This window comes from Corvus kubaryi, unplaced genomic scaffold (genome assembly GCF_017639235.1).
Source record: "Corvus kubaryi isolate FWS band 111438036 unplaced genomic scaffold, C.kubaryi_AGA036_p1.0 37353, whole genome shotgun sequence".
NCBI classification, from domain to species: domain Eukaryota; kingdom Metazoa; phylum Chordata; class Aves; order Passeriformes; family Corvidae; genus Corvus; species Corvus kubaryi.
In genome coordinates this window covers 809,631-815,630 of record NW_024581115.1, presented here as the reverse complement: position 1 = coordinate 815,630, position 6,000 = coordinate 809,631, and the positions used below count along the sequence as shown (strand labels likewise).

The 6,000-nt window shown below is 44.1% G+C and overlaps 1 protein-coding gene across 3 annotated transcripts in view; it reads left to right on the top strand.

Annotated features, from left to right (window-relative positions):
• The window catches only part of RAB11FIP4 (RAB11 family interacting protein 4), a 125,205-nt gene that overhangs the window by 32,708 nt on the left and 86,497 nt on the right, over positions 1 to 6,000 (top strand). The gene's annotated exons all lie outside the window — the stretch shown is intronic.

The following is a 6,000-nucleotide window of genomic DNA, read 5'->3' as shown; positions in this document are numbered from 1 at the left end:
CTGGAGAAATAAACATCTCTGAAACATCTACCAAGAATCTGTCCATACATACTTCTTTTCCACGGGACTCCTGGTTTGATATATGCGTGTTACAGTAATCCCCGTGGTAGCACTGGTGGATATTTTTCTCCCCTTGGACCAAAGCCCCATGGACTCAGGTCATATTTGGAAGAAGATGCAATACCATGTGTTGATGCTAAACCCAGGGAAGACAAGTGAATGGACTCCCTTGAATTCGATTAGACTTTTTGCGTTGCAGCCATTAGTAAATGATGGATTTGACAGATTTTGGTCAAAGTTGAGGCCAAGACTACTCAACTTTGCTTATGTCATTTAGGACACAATCCCACGGTCTGCCTTCCAACTTGCTAAATTGGGTGTGCACGGTTAAAGCAGAAACTGAAACAATCCTTTCTGTTTACAGAGAGCTCACAGAAACCAACTTTCAGGCTTGAAGCATGCAGATAAAGGAGAAATGAGTGATGCTTGAAATCAAAATTCAAAGCAAATTCAAAGCCATTGTTTCCAGCAGTGATGTATGTCGCTGTATGCTTTGGGATCAGACAGCAGCTGATGGAAATTCATGATGTTGTTTGCAGTGGTATGAATTATTTATGATGCACCGTCTGCTGGGACTGAATGGGTTGGACTTGTGGCTCCAAAATGCTGGCCTTCCACTCCTTACATGTGTGACTGGGAACTGTGGTCCTGTGTGTGCTGTAGGGTCAGGTTCAGGGAGAGCATCACGTTTTCCCATGTGACATCCTGAGATGGTGACAGCTCAGATTTTAACCCACTCCTTCTAGGCTAGGTAAATCTTCCGGGTATGTCACACCTTCTCAAAAGGCCTCAGATGAGGTACTCCAGTGGCTTTTTATAGTTCCAGACCCTTCCTGTTTTATAGCTATGGTGGGTTAACAATCATGCTGACAAAACAATTGTGCCTTGCTTTTCGATGGAGTCTGCTCAGTTTTACTTTGCAGATAATGGTTCTTTATGTCTTTCTTCTGCTACAGTCTTTTAGAACCTGCAGTTCCCTGTTTGCAGAAGTCTTTATACCTAGTAACAAATAATCACTTGATCTTCCTTTTGCCACATTAAACAGAAAAAACCTCTCCTTTTTTGGTTGCAAAAGATGTTTTAATTGTATGTCAGTTCTCTGCAACCTGTCTGTGTTTTCAGCATCTTGTATGACAGTGGGTACCACAACTGCGTGAGTGTTAGTTTCTCCAATGCAATGTAAAATAATTTCCCTCATCTTGTGTTGCTTCCCTGAAATGCCTCAATATCACAGAGAAATCTCATTTCTTTCTCCTCCATATATAAATCCAAGCTCATCAAAAGACAGCCCTTCTGACTGAAGAGCTCCAACATCCAGGGCCGCATCAATGCTAAGAACACCTGAACCCAGGGGCTGGTGAAAAGGACAGGGGTGGGTCTCACACACGTGGTGGTCTCATTGCCCAGCCTTGCAGCTGGAGCAGCATTTCATACTGTCAAGGTGTAAACTTACACCCCTTCCAGATGTGGAAAAGGCCAGTCTGTTAAAACCAGGGCAAGTGCGGTTCTGCTGCTCCTTGTATAAATCATGTGGGAAGCTCTCTAATTCCACCCTGCGGCATTTACATGTTTAATCTCCTTTTGCTGTTTTTTTTGAGGTTTCTCACAAATGCTTCTGCCTCAGGAGATCCTGCCCAAATGTTGCTGCTGCAGCACAGCCTGACCTTTTCCTTCAAGTGCTTGTGTTGCCTTGTCACAGCTCCCAGGTGTTCCCTGCTCGCACTTCAGGGCGAGACGTGCTCACAGACTCCTGCAGTATGAAGGGAAACTGCTGAGACAAATTGTTTATTTCAAATCGCATCTTCTGGCTGTGATTTGGATCCTGCTGTAAGATTGCAGTGGATGGAGCTGGTGTGGGGTCCCCCTGAACTCAACTACTTCTAAATCTTACAAATGTTTTTTGTGTTAACAAAATCTCTTCTTCTTTGAAGACAATTAAGTGAGGTCAATAGAGGTCTGAGTTTCTTCTTGCCTGCAAATGGAAGCAGGATTCAGTTCCAGTCAGAAAATCTTTGCTGGAAAAAAATACTGATGCTGTTTTGGCAGCTTCAGTACAAGAGCTGGCCAGAGGTCTGGAGAGGGTTCCTTGGCTATTCAGTACAGGTGACCCTGTATTGAACTCACTTGCAAGAAAAGATCCGTTTCAGTAAATCTCTTCTGAGGTCTGTCAGTGATTTGTCCTCTTTTCTCTCCTTCCTCCACTCCTTCTGCTACAAACATCCTTTCCATTCTGCTCTTTCAAGTGTTCCCAGCCTCCTCTTATGTGTCAGAGAGCAGCATGGGGCAAACACCCCTCTGCAGGGCAGTCAGGATGGCTGGGAAACCCAAGGGACAGGAGGCAAATACTTTGGCTGAAGTGAGCAGTTATTACAATGGAGAAACATGTTTGCATTGAAAGGGTAATCAGCCATTCATTCAGGCAAGTTAAACAGTAGGGACAGAGGTTTGGTTTTCTCCAGTTGTTTCCCAAAGAAACATGATTTGTTTCTTCTCTCTGAGATTTATGTCTTCTCTCTGACTATTGGATGCCTACTGAAGGGTTCATTAGAGACATCCTTGCAACTGCCAAAAGAACCAGCTGGATTATTGAGCCTGCAGCTCATTTTTTCTGCCCTTGTTCACTTCCTACAATGAAGAACTTGTTTGTAATCCTTGATGTGCTGCCTATCACACATGATGGGGGACTGCTCTATGCAGAGAAGAGTCCCCAGCCCAACACACTGTCCCTACTCATTGCGATGGCTTCTGATGTTAAACTCTGGAGCACACAGTGCTCCCTGTGCTGCCTGTAGGTATCACAACAATCACACACTCATTTCACACTGAATTTTGGTAGCAGTTGGTTTTGCAGTCCTGTGTCCCTTGCCAGGGGATCAGCAGAGCCCAGCACAGCCCAGGAATGTGGGGCCCAGGAGTCTGAGCATGCCCAGGACCGGCTCATCCTGTGTGTCCCACGGGTGCAGAACTGGGCTGTGCCACCCGTTCCATTACCAAGGATGGAGCTGCTATTCCCTCATTCCCTGGCAGAGGCTGTAGACTCCCCCAATCCCAGGCGATTGTTGGCTGCAAAAAAGGCTTCAATGTCACCCAGCCTGCCAGGTAGGCTGACAAATCCATAAGTTTCCCAAGGCAATGAGTAAATAAAACAACTTTTGATTCATTGTGGGGAGCCAGCCCTTTCTGAGAAGGAGGAGGACAGGACATTATTTCTTTACAAAGTGAAGTAGAGGGGTGATTTACACAATGGGGACACCAGAGAAGATTTAGGGGTAGCTGTGGTTTATTTCACCACAGATTGAAATTTAACTTAATTTTAAGTAATGCCTTCAGTCTGGAATTAACTAGGAAGAGCTTCTTGCCTTATTTCAGAAAGCTACTGGTAAAAATGCATGATCAAGTGCACTGCAGGCTCTTGAAAACTGTGTGCAAATATGCAGGGATTTATGTACCAAATATGTGTGTATATTAGTGCACAAACCCTATGCAAGTATCCACCCAAACATAGGCCCCATTGATCAAAATCCTTTTATCCCCTGACCTGTGCTGGGAGCTGTGTTGATTATCCCTGGCTGAAGATGTGAGCACTACTGGTGTTAATTCATTACATCAGGCTGTTCTGTAAATTCTTCATCATCTCCTGCACTGATGTCAGTTATTTGTATTGTAAAATCTAATTGAAAACCTGCAAATTAGGTTTAGGGGAAATTGAATACTGAAGCACTTTGCTCAGGTGGTAATTTCATTTACTGTTAAGACATTGCTTAGACTTAAATGTGAACATATCCTCTGTTCCTCCACAGTACACACTCCCAGGCACATAAGATCTCATTTAATTCGATTTTTAAAGGGTAATTTTAGATGTCTGAGCAACTGGTAGACTAAAATCATTGGATCAACTTAGAGAAATAAACTTAATGTGCCAGATTCACTGGGAACAGCCAGTGACACTACTGTGTTATAGCACAATATTAAATAGACTAGAGGCCTCCCAGCTGGCTGCAGGAATCTGCACATTAAAACCTACAACACAATTGTTGTTCGTGAAGGTGACAGGGATAACACTGACCCGGATTTTCCATATCAAGTGTGTCTCTACTTAATTGGTTTCAGTTGGGATTTTCAGCTAGTCTGGTGTGCATTAACCACACACTATGGTTTCTAGTGAAGTAGCTTTTTTTTTGGAAACACAGATGTGTGTTCTGATGCTCTAAATTAGTGGGGTTACGGTAATTCCTTGTGATGCCTGGGTAGGAATTTGATCATGAGTCACACCATAGCTGACATCTGGGCTCTGCTGCCCAGCTGGCAGGACTGGAGCTGTGGAAGCCTTCTGCAGTATGAAAGTTTTAAGAAGATGTCTAACTTGTCATGGGCTCTGAACTCATCATATAGCTCCTTGCTTGCCTTGCCTACATAAGCTGACTTTTTTATTTTCCCTAAGAAAAGGAGAGAGGAAAGGATTCCATTTAAGGATCGGATTGTGCCTTTCTCATTCAACACAGAATTTTGCATATGAGTAAAAATTTTGTCATTTTCTCATCCAGATTTGCTTGCTCTAAATGAGCCCTTTGGCTTATCACAGCATTTATTGATACAGAAGGAATTTATAGGCACCGAGAAGTGCTTGAAGGAAGAAGTGTCATGCGCACACATTAGTGCATTATCTGCAGGGCTTTGGGAAACTGCTGGGGTTTTGCTAGCATGTGGGAGAAAAGCACACCAGAAAATTGAGAAACTGGGTCATCTGGATTCATTTGCTTCATCTTTCCAGCTGGGCTTTTGTTGCTGCTCAGACTGACGTAGCTGAGCTCACACAGATTGTGCTGCAGCAGGATCCTGTGGCATCCTCCATGCCTGCTGTCCCTGCTCTCAGCTTGTTCATACTCTTGAGTGTCTGGAGGGCCCAGGCCAAGGGCAGGGTTGTGTGGAGCTGGCTATGAGCTTTTACGAGCAGCAAGAGGCTGCCTCTGCCTCAGTGAGGGTCCCTGCAAGGTACTACATGCAAAGGCACAGGCATGCAAGGGGATGTACACAAGCTCCAGCAGCGTGGTTGTCACAGAAAGAACAGCCAGCTGTGTGTGCACTCACCTCCCTGGACTGTTCTGCCTCTCACCTTATTCTTCTTCAGCTACTTGTTCCTCCATTCCTTTTTTTCTAGACAGCACAATAGCCTCTTCAGTCTAGGCTGTTTTTCTTCCTCTATCCCAAAACCCTCCTGAAAAATCTGCCAGGCCATTTTTGGGGCAAATGCTAATTTGGTGGGTATGTTTAAATTCAGTATAATCTCATTCTTTTGGTGAGTAGTGATCAGAAAGGCTGAACTGTGAAGGTGAGATTATAAGGAGTAAGTACATTGCTTGTTTGCACAGTGTACTGGACACAACCATTCTCTATGTCATCACATGAATACATTCATGTACTGTTAATTTTCCTGTACAAAAACGATATTCTCTGCCGTGTCAGGGAAGTTTGTTTTCATTCCAAGTGCCCAATGAGTTTTCTCTCCTATAATCTGGATTCTTCCGGGAATGAGACTGCTATGGGCTGTGCACATCTTTGTCTGTCCTTTCTCCTTCCCTGAGAACTTGTGATAAGAATCACTAAGGTTTAAAGTTCCTCTGCACTGTGCATGGCAAGAGCTTCCAGAGAAGGAAATTCTGTTGGCACCCTGCTCTGTGATGAGAGGATAAGTCACAGATTCACCCCTTAATAAGCTCTTGAGATCCCCATAGGACAGCATTGATGTGTCCCAGCTGAAGAAATTTTGGTGAGAGCACATGCCTTACTCAGCACCAGTGTCATGTAAGACATGGTTTCTCCTTGCAGAACCATTTATTGGCTGGTTCAAGAGAAGAGTGTGGGTATTCTTCTTGTAGTCTTCTATAGAAGATACAGACTGTATCAGAGCAACAGATGATACACCAAGCTCAACACATATTT